This window comes from Watersipora subatra, chromosome 1 (assembly GCF_963576615.1).
Source record: "Watersipora subatra chromosome 1, tzWatSuba1.1, whole genome shotgun sequence".
NCBI classification, from domain to species: domain Eukaryota; kingdom Metazoa; phylum Bryozoa; class Gymnolaemata; order Cheilostomatida; family Watersiporidae; genus Watersipora; species Watersipora subatra.
This window is the reverse complement of record NC_088708.1, coordinates 64,119,335-64,135,638: the sequence shown is the minus strand read 5'-3', so window position 1 is coordinate 64,135,638 and position 16,304 is coordinate 64,119,335.

Below are 16,304 nucleotides of genomic sequence, written 5' to 3'. Positions count from 1 at the left end.
ATAGCAAATTGATAATAGGAGGCGGAACATTTTTGCCTCTTATCGAGGATATATTTTTAAATTCGTCAGAGGTAGTTTTGAACTTGGAGTTGTCTCCTCAAGGATATGTGTCCAAAATTAATGAATTCATAGGTAAAATTTTTACACACTTAAGAGTTAAGTCTCTTTACCCCAAATTTTGCAATAAAATGCACAACTGATGGCTGCCAGCTGAGCTTTTATAGGCAGGTTTTTATCAGGCATGAAATCAAAGTGTTATGTGATGTGAATAATAAACAAACCAATTATGAATTGAATTAGCAAGAAGTTATTTTTTGAATATAAACCTTTAAAACTGATGGTTTGATTTCGATGATTGTGGTCTATCTTTTGAACTTATGTGTAAATTGGCTACTTTTCCTCAATATAAAAAACTCATAGCATTTTATTTATTGTACAACAAATATAGTTTGCAAATGTGGATGTTGGCTGACTGGTTATTGTCATGGCAAGAAGAGACTGATTGGTAGGTACTAAAACAGCTGTTTTACCTAACATTTTTATCCAAAAAGTTGTAAATGCATTAAAACCAATTAAAATAGTTTGTATTTTATTACTTCACAACAGTGCTAAAAATAAATAGCAAACAGCAACACATTTATGCAAACATAGTATGATCATGCAGAACTACGCTAAAAAATCATCTCTTGATATTAATGTTAAGAAATCAACAACATATTGATACTTAATTACAAAAACGATATAATACCAAATAAATTTAAAAGATATATTCTACAAAAGTAGAGACATTATTATTCAAACACATACAAAGTATTCACAATGTGTTTTTATTATTTGTTATGATTCATCAGTGTCAGTTTATAAAACAAAATATTATTATAATGTTTTATTTTGTATTGTAAAATGACGCTATTAATAATATATCCATGTACATATACATATGTACATGTATATAGTTTTAGTGCGCATGTAACAATCGTAGGATATGGAATGTTCAACAATAGATAGAATGTTAATTTTGACTTCTCCCCTGGTATTCTAAATCACTGCAAGATAATTTAGATAAAAATAGCAAATTTGATGCTTCTATGGAAGAAATCGTATTTACAGGGGAGATAAATCCTAAAATGTCATTTTCTCCAGATCTCTCATAGAAGTGGAAATGACAGCTACGACAATTTTTCAGCTTTGAATTATCCATACAATAATTAGTCTAAATCACTGCAGAAATTTCCACTGAAAAACGGTGCCAATGGAAACGCAAGATAAACTGTCTTGGCCCACGGCCTATACGGCATCAAAGTGTTAATTGACTTCATAACAAGTGTTTGGAAAACCATGAACAGGCCATTAGGCATGCCACTAATTAAAAAGCTTACACTGTTCTGGCTACATTATTACAAACATACTGTAAGAATCGCTTGCAGCTAGTTTTCTGATGAAGGCAGCAAAAATTCAGTTATTTTATTTTAGTTCATTGGCTATCATTACAACAATGCATCAATAGTTACAAAGAACATTTTTTTGCTTCTACTAGCACTTTATATTTGTATATTTGTATTAAATAAAACGTTGATGTTTGTCAATAAAATGCTACCTCACCAAGCGGAGAGTGGTTAAGCGAATTACTTCATCTAATGAAGAACAGGTTCAGGCTTTCCTTTTTTACCGGTTTTAATAGGCAAACATCAAACAGAGCAGACAGTAGTCAATAATTTCTATAGTACGCAACAATTTTGTCTGTGCCTCTGAAGCTAGGGGCAGAGATTAAAAAAACTATTTTTATTGGTTTGGCTACTGGTGGCATACAGCTTAAGAGTCGACTACCCTAACACATGCAATAATGAGCTGTCTTCTTTAAGGGTAGAATAATTGTGGATGTAATTATTCTCTGCACTTTATCAACACGCATGAACATCCCTCAAAGTACAGCGGACTGCCATGGGTACTAGTAATAACAATACAATGATAAATGTAAAGTATAAAAGCCGCAGTCTGAAAAAATACATATTACATACATATACATATTCTAAATAAACTGATAACTAACAATGAATAAGACATGTAAGATAGATTTTAGAAAAAAAAACTAGAAGGTGCTATGCTAGATAATGAACACCAAGACTAATGAATGAACTATAACAAATGAAAACAAGCAATCAGACAGTAGGGGACACATAAGTAGATGACAAAAAGAGGCCTTAAGAAAGAGGCAGGGTGTCTAATAACAGCAGCGCAAGACTAAGCACTGCAAACCAATTCCAGGAATGGTAACTAAGTGCAGGTTGTGTAAGACAAAGGGTGAAACAGCCATATTGTAAACAAGTGCTCAAAGATTGCACAAACTGAATACAATCTCTGACTTGATCAAGTGGCCTCAGCAGATTACTGGAGTATCTGTAAGAAGCATAACATACCACACACAGCATAATAGTATAATCATAGGGTAGAGCCAGTGTCTGAGAATGACAAAGTGAAAGGTTTAGTACTGATCAAAAAAGAAACAACAGATTGTCAGATTAGTTGTATAACCATCATATGTGATGCCAGAGTAAAAAGAAGAAGGAAATATATAAAGGAGATGTACAAAGTGCAAGATTTGAGCATCGAAGGCTGTAGAATTTTCAACCGAAAGTAATATAATGTATGTAGTGGTTGGAGTGATTGATACATTATTCAGCCAGCTTGTGTCATATCTCATTGAGGTCAGTGCTCAACAGTCTTTCAAACAACTCAGAAAACAGTGCTGCTAGGAACTGGTCAGATTTTAAGGAAGACTATTCAGTAAAATGACTCGTTAAAGTCAAAATCATCAGGCTAAGGCCTTGGCTCACCTCCTACCAGCCACCCGGTTGTGAAGACAGTTTTTAGAATGACACTAATAATATAAATAATAGCAGTGTCTGTCCATATGTCTAAAGCTAGATATAGAGGATAGGAAAAACATTGCATGGGAAATTGAACTCAAATCTTTGGCTGAGCAGCTGTGCACACTAACAACTAACACTAAAAACGGCTCAGCTTAACCACCTTGCAGCTATGTTGGGCAGTGGGCCAAGGCAGTTTATTCTTGCATCTCCGTTGGCACCCCCTTTCAGTGGCAATTTCTGCAGTGATTCAGACTAATTTTGGTATGGATAATTCAAACTGAACAGTTGCCACAGCTGTCATTCCCAATTCTGAAAAAAATTTGATAAAATTTTGTTTAGGATTTATCACCCCTGTAAATAAGATTCTTTCCATAGAACCATCAGATTTGCAACTTTTTATAATATTTATTTTGCTGCAATTTAGGATGTCATTGGTGAAGTCAAAATTCATCTTCTATCTACTTTCTAACTTTCTATATCTTACGATTGTTACAACCACATGTAAACTATATACATCTATATACGTATATGTAAATGTAAATGTGTGTATAGTTGTATGGTTTATTAGCTTTATTTTACACAAAAAATTCAAAACCTCTTTAATTATGTTTTATAACCTGAAACTGATGAATCATGGAATATAATAATTGGTGATTATTATTAGCATTATTATTAGTGGTATTATTAACAGCTAATATCAGCAGTCTTACAAAACGAGCTGGGATATTTCAAAATATCGCATATCCTAACTATTTGTTCAATATGTTTAGTTCTTAATCATTTTCCTCCCTATCGGCATCTTCTGCTACTCCTGCTACAGTTTTGTTTCAGTGCATGCATGTGTAAAGCTCTGTGTAAGGCAGCTCTGCCATGATACTGGCACATCAGTTCCCTCGGGACCTGGATTTTGACACTCCCATAGAACAGCTTGTAGAATTTCAGGTGGGGCGATAATTCTGATATGACACTTTACTGCATACTCATCATTTTCCTTACCCAGTATCCACCAATGTAAAGAAGGAAATTGTGCTTTGGCAAGTTGTGTTGTTGACCCTTTCCATATACATGTATGTATAGCTGCTACATAATTGACACAATGCACATGGTTTTCAGCGATTGAAGGGAGGGACTGACTGGTTTAGACCTAGACACAAACAGCCGGTCTGTTAGTCAGTTGAAGTCTGTACCATTTTCCTGGGTGCTATCTCCTTGGCCATAGAGTCTGCGTGTGTAGGTTTCACAGAGAGAATAAAGTCGCTTTGAAACTTAAATGATTCCCAGAGTCCTTTCATTACCTGCTGAAGGTCGACTTCTGAAATACTCACTCACCTCACAGTGTTTTCTCATAACAAGCTCAATTTTGCTGTTATTTGTCTCTGATGGCATATGTTCTGTGAATCTAGTAGTGATTGCAGACAACTTGAAGCGTACACTATTTGAAACAGACCATTCAGGCTCTTTAAAAGTGTTTTCCAGCTTTCTAGACAGTGACTAGTCAATGTTTATTAAGTTAATTTTTTGAGAGTCATGTATGTGAGCTACACAAATCATGTCAAAGCTCAAACAGTGAATGCACTTATCTTGTATCTTATTATTTTCTATTATTCATCTGTGTCAGGTAATAAAACATAACTAATCTGTGTCAGGTTATAAAACATAATTATAGTGTTTTGAATAGTTTTTGTAAAATAAAGCTATTAAACCATACAATTATTTACATACATGTATGTACATATTCATATATACATGTATATAGTTTACATGTGGGTGTAACAATAGTACGATATGGAATGTTCGAAAATAGATAGAAGATAAATTTCGACTTCACCAATGACATCCTAAATTACAGCAAAATAATTATGATAAAAAGTTGCAAATCTGACGCTTCTATGGAAATAATTTAATTTACAGGGGAGATAAATCCTAATATATTCTTTTTATCAAATTTACCATAGAAGTGGGAATGGCAGCTGTGGCAACTCTTCAGTTTTGAGCTCTCCATACCAAAATTAGTCTAAATCACTGCAGAAAATGCCACCAAAATGGGGTGCCAAAGGAACATCATTTCTAGAACTGTTTTGCCTGCTCGGCCCATAGCCTATGTGTAATAATTTTACAAATTCAGCTTGCCAGACTGACAGCGTACCAGTTTTTCTGTAATAAGGATTCTGGGCCTCCTTCTGCTCTAAGCCATGGTTGGAGGTTTGGGAAAAACGTTGCGTAATAGGTAAGGTTTCATACTGGGTAAATATTGAAAAGTTGCAACGAAAAAACTTTTTTTTACAAATAAATTGCTGCTTTGATAATTTCCCGAGGTAAAGTTTTTAGAATTCAGCCCATTCATGAAACATCACTGCCAGAGACAGCTAGAGGAAAAGCACAAGGATAGCGACAGCTGAGAAAATTAGGTTTTCACACTGATCAAGAACAGTCTCAGCAATCTTGTACTATGAGTAGAAAATCAGCAAGGAGATGCAAACAAACATTTGTAAAAAATATTTTAAAGAACTGATCAGTTTACACTCTCATACATTTACAAGTAGAACTGCTTGGAGTTTGTATTTGATGGAGAACAGGCTAATGAAAAGGCTGTACTAATGAACTACCAATACAATCATCCAGGCACCTTGCTTGTAGCTGTGCATATATGCAGGATAAGACAACTTGTGCTTAGAGGCCACTGATGATGGATAGTCAAAGCTGCCATGGGTTCTCCTTGCTGTCTGTTACACACCTAATATAACGCTTGCTGTGCTTCTGGAAATGTCAGCAATTATTATACGGTTTAAACAGTAATTAAGATGCTTGTGACATTTTAGTCTCAATTTTAATACATAGTTCATTTGCTTCGATGTCTTAACGGCCTCTTTTCCTGTCAAATTCAAAAATAGTTGGTCAAAAAGTATTGAAGTTTTTCCATCATTTGAAATTTTGTTGGTTGTTTTTGGTGTTCTGACAGACAGGATGTTTTAAGATTAAAATTAGCAAAACTCAATTCCAGTTACAATGCTCACACAAAAAAAGTGCTCAGACCTCTCCAAAAATTACATCCATAGTCATGCTAGTTGTTTATAAAAATAGACATACTGTCACGTTATCAATGGATACTCATGTGTTCATACAGTATTTAAAGCAAACCAGTGGGACTAATTCTAATCAAACTATCTTTATAATATTTGAAACTGGCTATAGCGGTGTATCTAAGGATAGGCTTACATTCTAATTTGCATCTAAACACTCATAAGCAAACACAAATAATATGTACGTCAATAAATATGCATAATACCGCAACTTGGCTGCAATAGCCGATGACATCACTGGATGAAGAACAGGAAGTGCAACGATTGACATCTTTTTGGAGTAAACATTTTCTTCTGAACTTCATCAATGCAATCAAAAATTCTCAATTTTAATTTTGAAACATCCCTGCAGCCAAATCACATAAAACAACATGCAGAAAGTCAAAAGAAGGAAAATACAACGATTATATAACGATTTTTAAAACTTTATGCAATGGACAATTTCAAAATATTGGTTTTAAAAGGTTTATAGGAAGTATTTGCCAAATAATGACATCAATATTAGTTGTACGTCCTACTCAATAAATAGTGAGTAAGAGTTGCAACATTTTCGATGATATCAACATTTTAATCTTTTTATGAAAACGCTTTGATAAATATAATTAGCTCGTGTAATACATTGAACTTTGAAACAGAGAGCTACATTGCAAATCTCAAAAAAAGTGATGGTTTTAGACGTGTGTGAATTTTTTAGTTAACTATATCATAACTATTGTGTCACACATGCAAGAGTACACCACATTTCATCCAACATATATAACAAGAATTTTAATCTAATTTTTAATTTAAGAGCTTTTAATCAAAAGCTGTAAAGGTTGACTTGCACAAAATAAATTCACATTACAGGTGTATAGTATCAAAAGATTGACCATGTCTTACTCTGCTGTGTTGTTGGTGCAAAATATGTGTAAATGTAATTGCAATTTTTAAAAGCTCTAAATCGAACAGTTAATCGCCGCCGGTTGGAATCAATTTATTTTACTGACGTAGGCTAGTCCAGCATTTTTTGTTATTGTTTTGACAACTGATGTTCTCACGTGAAATTGAAGGCCAATACAAGGCTCAATAGAAAAGTTCTCGTAGCATTAGTTTATGACAAACACTTCGGGTTTTATCGAGAAACCCATATCAAATATAGATGCTCGCTACTTTACAGTTTTGTTTCGGCTTGGTCTAATCATCTAGTCGTTATCTGATCATGAAACTTGGGGAACTTGAACCATTTTTCGCCTGAGTTTGAGGGCATAGCATATTTAGCTGACTTTAGACTCTTATAAATTCAAGAATATACCAGTCAGAGGTATAGATTCTTTTGTGTTTACACACAATTTGTATATTTACACAAGCAAACAAATGAAAAATTTCAGAAGAATAATGTGGGAGATAACTCCGACCGAAAATGACCAAAAATGCTTTTTTAGCGACTATTCAAAAACAATTATTGCTCCTAACATATAATTTGCCTTTGTTTCTGTTATTATTTCTGAATTTCCCCAAGGCTCAGCTATTTAACACTAGTCTCGTCTTCTCTGTAGATGCATCGGGTCTGCGTATAGAAGCCATAAGCCTGCAAGATTAACGTCTTAGTCGAAATACTGCAATAGTAGAGGTCCAGGTCAACTTGTGGTTTCAACAAAGTCACACATTTTTCTCATGTTTACACCAATTCACATATGCAGATTTTATTAAAACCATCTAAAGTTTGTGTTTCATACTGTAAACCGCTTAAAATTGAGTTTCAAATGGCCTCCAAACACCTTTTTAAATCGCCTTAATTAAATGAGATGATCCCGCTTGTCAAGCTTTAACTTGCCTGATTATTATCCTTTCATTATCAAATTTTCTGTTTTCTTTTGGTTTGTGATTGTGATAGTAATGAAGCTTGAATTATTTTATTAACATATATTCCTAAATGTTATCAATTGTTGTAGCTTCAAATGCATATGTTTTGCCTGAGTTGGTCGTAGGTGGTGGCACCACTGCTAATAAAAAACCGCTCTTGTGGTACCCAGCAGATGTCTTCTCGCTTTGATCATGTGAAATTGTTTGTTGAGCCTTTGCACATGAATCTCACATTAACATCATTGTTCTCTTGATTATAGCCAATTGCCATCCCCATATACTACCGACCATCATATATACAGGCCAGATATTGTCCAGGTTGAGGTGTTAAGGTATTGCTGGTAACATGTGAGTCATCAGTCTTCTCAACTTTATATCTTTGTAGCATACATTTTTTTCAACAAGTGGTGAAAGTTTTCAAACTTCAATGGCTTTCCTACTGAGTGGCTTGAACCAGTGCTGTTCCCGACAACCAATGACTCGTTGTGTTGATTTGAGCCTTGGCTCCAAAATCGCTGCCTAATCTGCGGCTTTATCAGTGGGTACATAAAACACCTCCACCCCAGCAATGTTTTCCCTAGCATACTTGTACAGTTGCTCAGTACTGAGCAGTCTTTCTTTTCCTGACTTAAAGGTTGACCTGCAACAAAATTCACATTACAGTTATTTGGTATCAGAAGATTCACCATGTCTTACTCTGTTGTGGTGTAGGTGCCAAATGTGTGAAAATGTAATTACAAGCTCTTAAAAGCTCAAAAACGAAAAGCTGCCGTAGATTCGAATCTCTCTATTTCTTGGACGTAGACATGATATTTGGTTATTGTCTTGTCACGTGATGTTCTCATGTGAATTAAAATGCCAATAAAAAGCTCAATGTAAAACTTATCGTAGAACTGGTTTATGACAAACACTTCGGGTTTTACCGAAGACACCGTATCAAATATAGATGCTTGCTACTTTACCGTTTTCTTTTGGTTTGGTCTAATCGGCAAGTCGTAATCTGATTATGTGACCCAATACATCGCAAACAATTTCTGCAGCACTTTTCGGTTACAATCCAAAGCTTAAAATCCGGATAACGCATTTTAGATTGTATACATACATTCCAGAGAACGCTCATCAGATTCATTAAAAAAACCTACCTCAAGTGACTCATGTGAATTATTTCAGTGATGGATCTGGCGCCCAATACAAGAATTACAAGAACTTTGCCAACTTATGTTACCATGAGCTTGATTTCAATCTTACAGCATCTTGGAGCTTCTTTGCCATCTCACATGAAAAAGGTCCGTGAGATGGGATTCGCGAGGTGGTCAAGAGACTGGCCACCCGTCACTCCAAGCAGTTAGTTAAGTCAGGAAAAGAAAGACTGCTCAGTGCTAAACCACTGTGCAAGTATGCTAGAGAAAACATTGCTGGGGTGGAGGTGTTTTATGTACTCACTGAAGAAGTCGCAGAACAAGCAGCGAATTAAAAACCAAGGTTCAAGGCAGCACAACGAGTCATTGGTTTTCAGAACTTGCACTGTTTCAAGCCGCTCAGTAGAACAGCCATTGAAGTTTGCAAACTTTCACCACTGGTTGATGAAAAATGTATGCTACAAGAATACAAAGTTGGGAAGACTGATGACTCACATGTTAGCAGCAATACCTTAACACCTCAACCTGGACAATATCTGGCCTGTATATAGGATGGTCGATGGTATATGAGGATGGCAATTGGCTATGATCGAGAGAACGTTTGTGTTAATGTGAGATTCATGTGCAAAGGCTCAACAAACAATTTCACATGGCCACAGCAAGATGACATCTGCTGGGTACCACAAGAGCATGTTCTATTAGCTGTGGCGCCGCCATCTACCACCAACTCAGGCAAAGCATATGCATTTGAAGCTACAACAATTGATAACATTGAGGAATGTAAGTTAAGAAAATATTTTAGGCTCATTACTATCACAATCACAAATCAAAATTACACGGCATATTTGAACTTGATAGGATAATATTCTAATAATCAGCCAAGTTAAAGCTTGACAAGGGGGGATAACCTCATTTGATTGAGGCAAGTTTTAAAGGAGTTTGGAGGGCATTTGTAACTCAATTTTCAGCATTTTACAGGCTGAAACACAAACTTTTGATAGTTTTAATGAAATCTGCATATGCTAATTGGTGTAAAAGATGAGAAAAATGTGCGACTGTTGAAACCGCAAGTTGACCTTGACCTCTCCTTTTGCAGTAATTCGACAAAAACCTTATTCTTGTATGGCTTCCAGACGCTGACCTGATACATCTACAGAGAAGATGAGACTAGTTTTGGATAGCTGAGGCATGGAGAAATTCAGAAATAATAACAGAAACAAAGGCAAATTATATCATAGGAGGGATAATTGTTTTTGAATAGTCGCTAAAATAGCATTTTCGTTCCTTTTTGGTTTAAGTTATCTCCCCCATTATTTATCCAAAAAATTTCAAACCTATTTGTTTGTGTAAATATAGAAACTTTGTGTAGACACAAAAATCTAGATATTTAACTTGTATATTCTTCAGATCATATGAGTCTAAATTCAGCTACATGTAGATGTGCTATGCCCTCAAACTCGGGCTACAAATGGTCAATGTTGAAATCTTCTTAGCACCTGAACCAATGACCCTAGAATATCAAAATTTGGGATATAAGCGCTTTTCAATATGGGCAACAACATATTAAAAAAATCATCAAAATCTGAGACTATGAGGTTTTTTTAGTTAAACTTGGTAAATTATATGCCAAATATATTTTTGCAAAACTACAATTTTTAAAATAAAGCCAAAACATGTGTGCTTAACTGAAATGGTTGATTTTTACAGTCTCATTTTTATTTAATGAGTTTCCAACATACTTTTAATTTGTCCATGAATGAAATTTGAACGAAGATAGCAACAGGGATTCACACAAACATCTATTAACAAGGGGACAAAAATATTCTCACTTTTACCATATATCGGAAAAAATATTAGGAAAACTTGGAAATGTTTATAATACAATAAATTCTTTATACTTAGTATTCTTAGTATACTTTCTCTTTAGTATGTCATAACTCAAATTATTTTAGAGTGTTTTTATCATGACCATGTCTAATAGTTGTTGAGATGAATTGTTGAAAAAATGCAACCAGATGCGAAAATTCAATTATTATCACAATTTTCTTATTACACACGCTGTCTGTTGGCATGTAGCAGCCACAAGTAAAAAGGCTTGACCTCAATATTAATCAACATCTATGTAGCCAGGTGCCCTTTTTGAAAACCCGCAAGGTTGGCCTTGGTGTCATGAAAGCAACCAGCATGAAGTTTTGGCCTTCAGTTACCACAGTTCTTAGATGGGTTATTTAAGAGACAGAAGTGGTTTTGAAGTATTTGACGGTGCGATTTATAAGATTTTGAAGCGATGTTGAGGCCTTCACCGTTGGTTTGCACCTTCTTTAAAAACTCCATGTATCAGGAGGGGAGGAGTCTACAAATGCTATAATATAGTTATTTTGATTATACTTCAACATTAGTCGTATTGGATGATGTAGCAATGGAAATGTGAGTGAAGCCAAGATTAATTAGTATAATCAGCTTGCATTCAGCTCTGTATTGGGCCAGATCATCAAGCCAGTCCATAAAACAATGTTACCTAATCAACCTCAGAGCTAACCTTTAGAGCTAATTGAGGTGTACCAATTCATTGCCTATAGTTGCTGGGACAGGCACAAATTTCTGTCTGTTACTCCCTTTATTCTTAGCCCTGCCTAATTTAGGTGCAAGTGACCAATGGACTGAGAAATATGGGTCGGAGTGGTCAAGTTTCAGCTGATTGCCGGGTTTATCCTGTGGGCCTATAAATACACATATTTATGAAGCAAGACTAACACTAATCGCCACAGTATTTCTAGATGTGACAGAGATGTTATTTACGGCTGCTGCAGTCAAAGCAAGGCCAATGTTATTACAGCTGCTTATCTAGTATTTTGCAATATTATCACATACTCGTTATATACGCATTATGTGGCTCTCAGCCTGAAGGGCCAGGTTTGTAAGGCAGAGCTAGTTAAAGAGTGGTAGAACACACATGTGAATAATAAAGCCTGCTCTGTATCACTTAATAGAACCAACATGTACATTTAAACATAAAACATTAAAAATACCTATTTTTGTTACGGTATATGTATGCATGCTATATGCTGACCTTAGAGCAAATCAGATGATGCAGTTTACAGAAAGCTGTTTGGAAAATAGAACTGTCTGGGCCCTAGCTTGTATATTATTTATGTTAGCCGTTTGGCCTTGCTGCTAGAATTTTTAAGATAACACAATGGCAGTTTGAACAAGCTAGAATAAATAAATGCAGGGTTAAATCCAGATATATATATATATATATATATATATATATATATATATATATATATATATATATATATACACAAATCTCAATGTTTGTCTGTCTGTCATTCATTCACCAAATTATAGCGATAAAGCCTTAGCAATGAGAAAATCGCCTTGCAGTATATTGGACTCATGACATTCAGACCGCAAGTCTACTAACAGGAGTGACTAACCACAAGGCTAAGCCATTCTTATCACTCCCATCACTCTTACCATATACAGTAAACGCTCCTATAACGTAGGCCTATACCTCTTAGAACTAAAGTCTAGACGACATACATTTCTGTAAAGTTTTTGCTTCCGACTACCAAAAAAATTCCATATTACATGCTAAGTCGAGTAAGTTCTCAACTTTGATTTAAACGTTAGTTTATATTGATTGCTTCACATGTAAGAGAGAAGACTATGTGAATATAGCATTATACATATTATGTATATAATTTTTGTAGCAATCTAGTTGGTTGTGACAGATTGCCAGATGTACCGACAAAACAGAGAATAGGGTAATTGTGCAATGTTCATAAATATAAAGGCGATTGATTGGCGCAGGTGTTACAGCGTAAGTCCACCAATGTGAATGTAACGCGTGGGAGTATCATCACTAGTTCTATTTTTTCCTAACCTTGACCTCTGAATACAGATAGGTGATGAGCAGGCAGAACAGCTTTTGTAAAATATTTTGTTGTTTTGTTTCCTTGTAGACATAAAATATTTGTTATTAGTTTTCCTTTGCAGATTATACATTGCTGTTTAGAAAAATTAGTAAATCGTTGTAAATGAATGTCAAAGATGTACGCTCCCCAAGTTATTGTGGAAGTACTGAAAAATGGTAAAAAACAAATGAGGTTGATCAAAAACAGAGAAAAGTTGTCAATGCACCCTAATATTACTGCAGTTACAGTACACCCCACATATTTAAAAAAAATTACGTCAAGTTTTTCCTCTTTGTATGCCCGAAAGGTCAGTTTGGAAAGGTCTTTGAATGGGTTGTGCAATTCACATGTATTTTACTGTTCTTATATTGTACAATCAATATATTGTAAACTTCACTGGAAAATATTATTTATGCTGCAGGAGCTCGTAATGTAGGCCTACTGTATATTCTTTCAACGATTGGAAAAGCCAAAGTTGCACTTCCTATAGGTAGCTAATTGATATTACCTTTGGTGTTTTGTTTTTTTAAAATCTAATTTTTACCATTATACATTTTTAGTTGGTAGTTTTCAATGGATTTCAATTTTCAATTTTCAATTTCAATTTCAAAGGTCCTGGTACACTCATGTTTCTGGTTTTCCTAAGATTCGATCACTAAATATACATATGACTAACAATATACAGTGTCGTATACGCTTTCACTGCCATATGCTTAGTTATGTGAAATATATGGTCGACTGCGCATTTTCGCGAACTTCCCAGTAATTGCGTAGTAGCCTGATTTTATTATCCGTTGACAACATAACCAGTGATATTTAGGACTTTTATGGTATTGACAATGTTGTCCAAAATTTGTTGTATAAAATTAGCATTGAATCACAAGATAATTTTAAATTTTTGTTTGGAAATTTCCAACCGAAAAAACCAACATTATTGTGTAAGTTTTATGTAAGAACCTTCCGAGATACATGTGAATTGGATTACCTATCATAAGCAGAGTAGGATTAAGTCTGTCATTAAATATGTCATTAAATATTAGTTTTAGCACTGGCTCACATTCAATCATCTGTTAAAGTATTCATGATGTTTTTCGTCATTAGTTAGTCTTGCCTAAGGTATGTTATGGTATGCTATTATAAAGCAATTATGCTGTGGTTTTTGTATCTGTTTTTGTCGTTGATGAGTTATGCTAGTAGCATTGTTTTGCTGGAGTCAGTGAGCTACGTATGCTTTAACAGTAAAGGAGAGTATCACAACAGAGCTGAAGATGAGAGGCATTTAGTGAATTTTAGTAGACCAAGATACATAACTTACATTAGACAACAGATAATCCCACGACCACACGAGCGGAGCGGAAGTGTGGGAGTTTTATGATAAATGCATGCGCACACAACTTACGAAAATTATTAATCAAAAATGAGACGAACCCTCGTCAAGAAATTTCATCAAAAAAATTAAGCATCGGAATGTAAAGTCGTTAAAGTATAATAACGATACAAAGCACATTTAAACCTATTTAAATATGTTACCAAGTCTTTGTAAACCTTCGATAATATCTTAAAACTTACCCATCTGATCGGATTATACACAAATAGACAGATTAATTTCAAAGAAAATCGCCACAAAACACTTGAAAAGCTTGGTTTAAGAAAAGTTAAGACCGGAAATTAAAATGCCGAGGGACAGATAACAGAACGATGAAGTATGACGATGTCTTGCGCATTTCACGAAAAGATAACGTGCACTTTTCACCAGTCTATAGCATTGTCGAATTGCCAAAGGTTTTGGCCATTAACATAGGAGTACAGAAATCGTTTCATTTTTGCTGATTTCAATTTTTTCATTTTCATTTGCCAACACATTTAAATACTTTCACATTCTAACTGATGTCCAACGCAGTATAAGTAAAGGCAAGCAAATGACGATGATATTTTTTATCGTTTCTTATGAGATTATTACAATAATTAACTATAAGTTTGGATGACTACAGAACAATGACTACGTAGTACAGATTTCTAAAAATCTAACGCAGTGTAAGTAAAGGCTTGACGATGATATTTTTTCTAACGGTTCAAATGAGATTATTGCAATTATTAATTATAAGTTTGGATGACTACAGGACAATGACTACGTAGTACAGATTTTCTAAAAATCTATATAAATATCACAACTTCGTGATATTGTTAGCTATGCCGTTTGGAAATGTAAACAAAATTGTGCATTGGTTTTTTATTATTACTATATAAATAATATTGGTTATTCTAATAATATCAATGCATTTTACTTCTAATATTGGCCAATATTGCATTTCTGTTTTTGCAGGAGGAGAGATATAAACATATAATCTTTTCCTTTCATTATTACTATTTGTTGTATATAATAACACCCAGTACATTACAGCTACCATTGCAGTTATCCTATTTGACTGCTAATATTGCATTTCTCAACCATCAGTACCCTTTCTTTTTTCCAATATCACTTTGGTCGTGGGCTGTATGACAGTGGAATTTCTAGTTACTTATGTTGATGATATTATAGGTAATTCAGATTTACTTTTTTTTTCATTAAACCGACAAAAAATAGCAGCACTGACTCTGATGGTAGTGAAAGTAATATTTTTGTAAGAGTAAGAAATATTGAGGAGGATTGTTTTAGCTTTGTAGTGATTGTACTTTACATCGCTTTATCAATGCACAAAAAAGTTATAAAAACAAACTGAAATATTGTTTCCAAGTCTATTTATAAAAGCCTTTTATGAAATTTTTTTATATCAAATATTCCAGATTTATAGGTTCATAAAATTATTGTTATGAAAATGAAATACAGATCAACAACAAACTATAGGGCTTAGCAAACGTTCAGAGTATGACATAGCAGAACGGTAGAACCTCAGCACATTTGCTATTACGCAATCTAGACAGAAACCGGTAGCCACTCCCAAATTGATTCATTATACCAACTACCTAACTGTATATGTAGAAGTGAAAGCATTAGCTCTGGCTACTATGCTTTTGAAATGCACAAAATGCCATTTATTTGCGTTGCAATTAAGTAGCTTGGCTATCTATCACAAACAACTCAAGAAAACATGTTTTTCAACTCTTAATGAAATTTTTGCCATAAAATTTGGCCAATATCTTATAATTGAGTTATATAACATCTATTATAGATGTTATATAACCCAATAATAAGATATTGGCCACATTTTCTGGTACAATAATAATAATACATTAGTTACTTATTTGGCTTCAGCTGTTAGCCAAACCTAAAAAAACAGCAACCTATATGGGCTAGGGGCGCTTATCGGATCCAATCATTAGTATTTACAAGTTTGGATTAAACCAAACAATGTTCTTCTGTTTTTTAGGTGTGAGCTGTCATCACAAACTTGGAGAATGATTAAGCTAGGCTCCTTTTTAACTTCTCAACCTTTCATAAGTTATCTTTTAAGT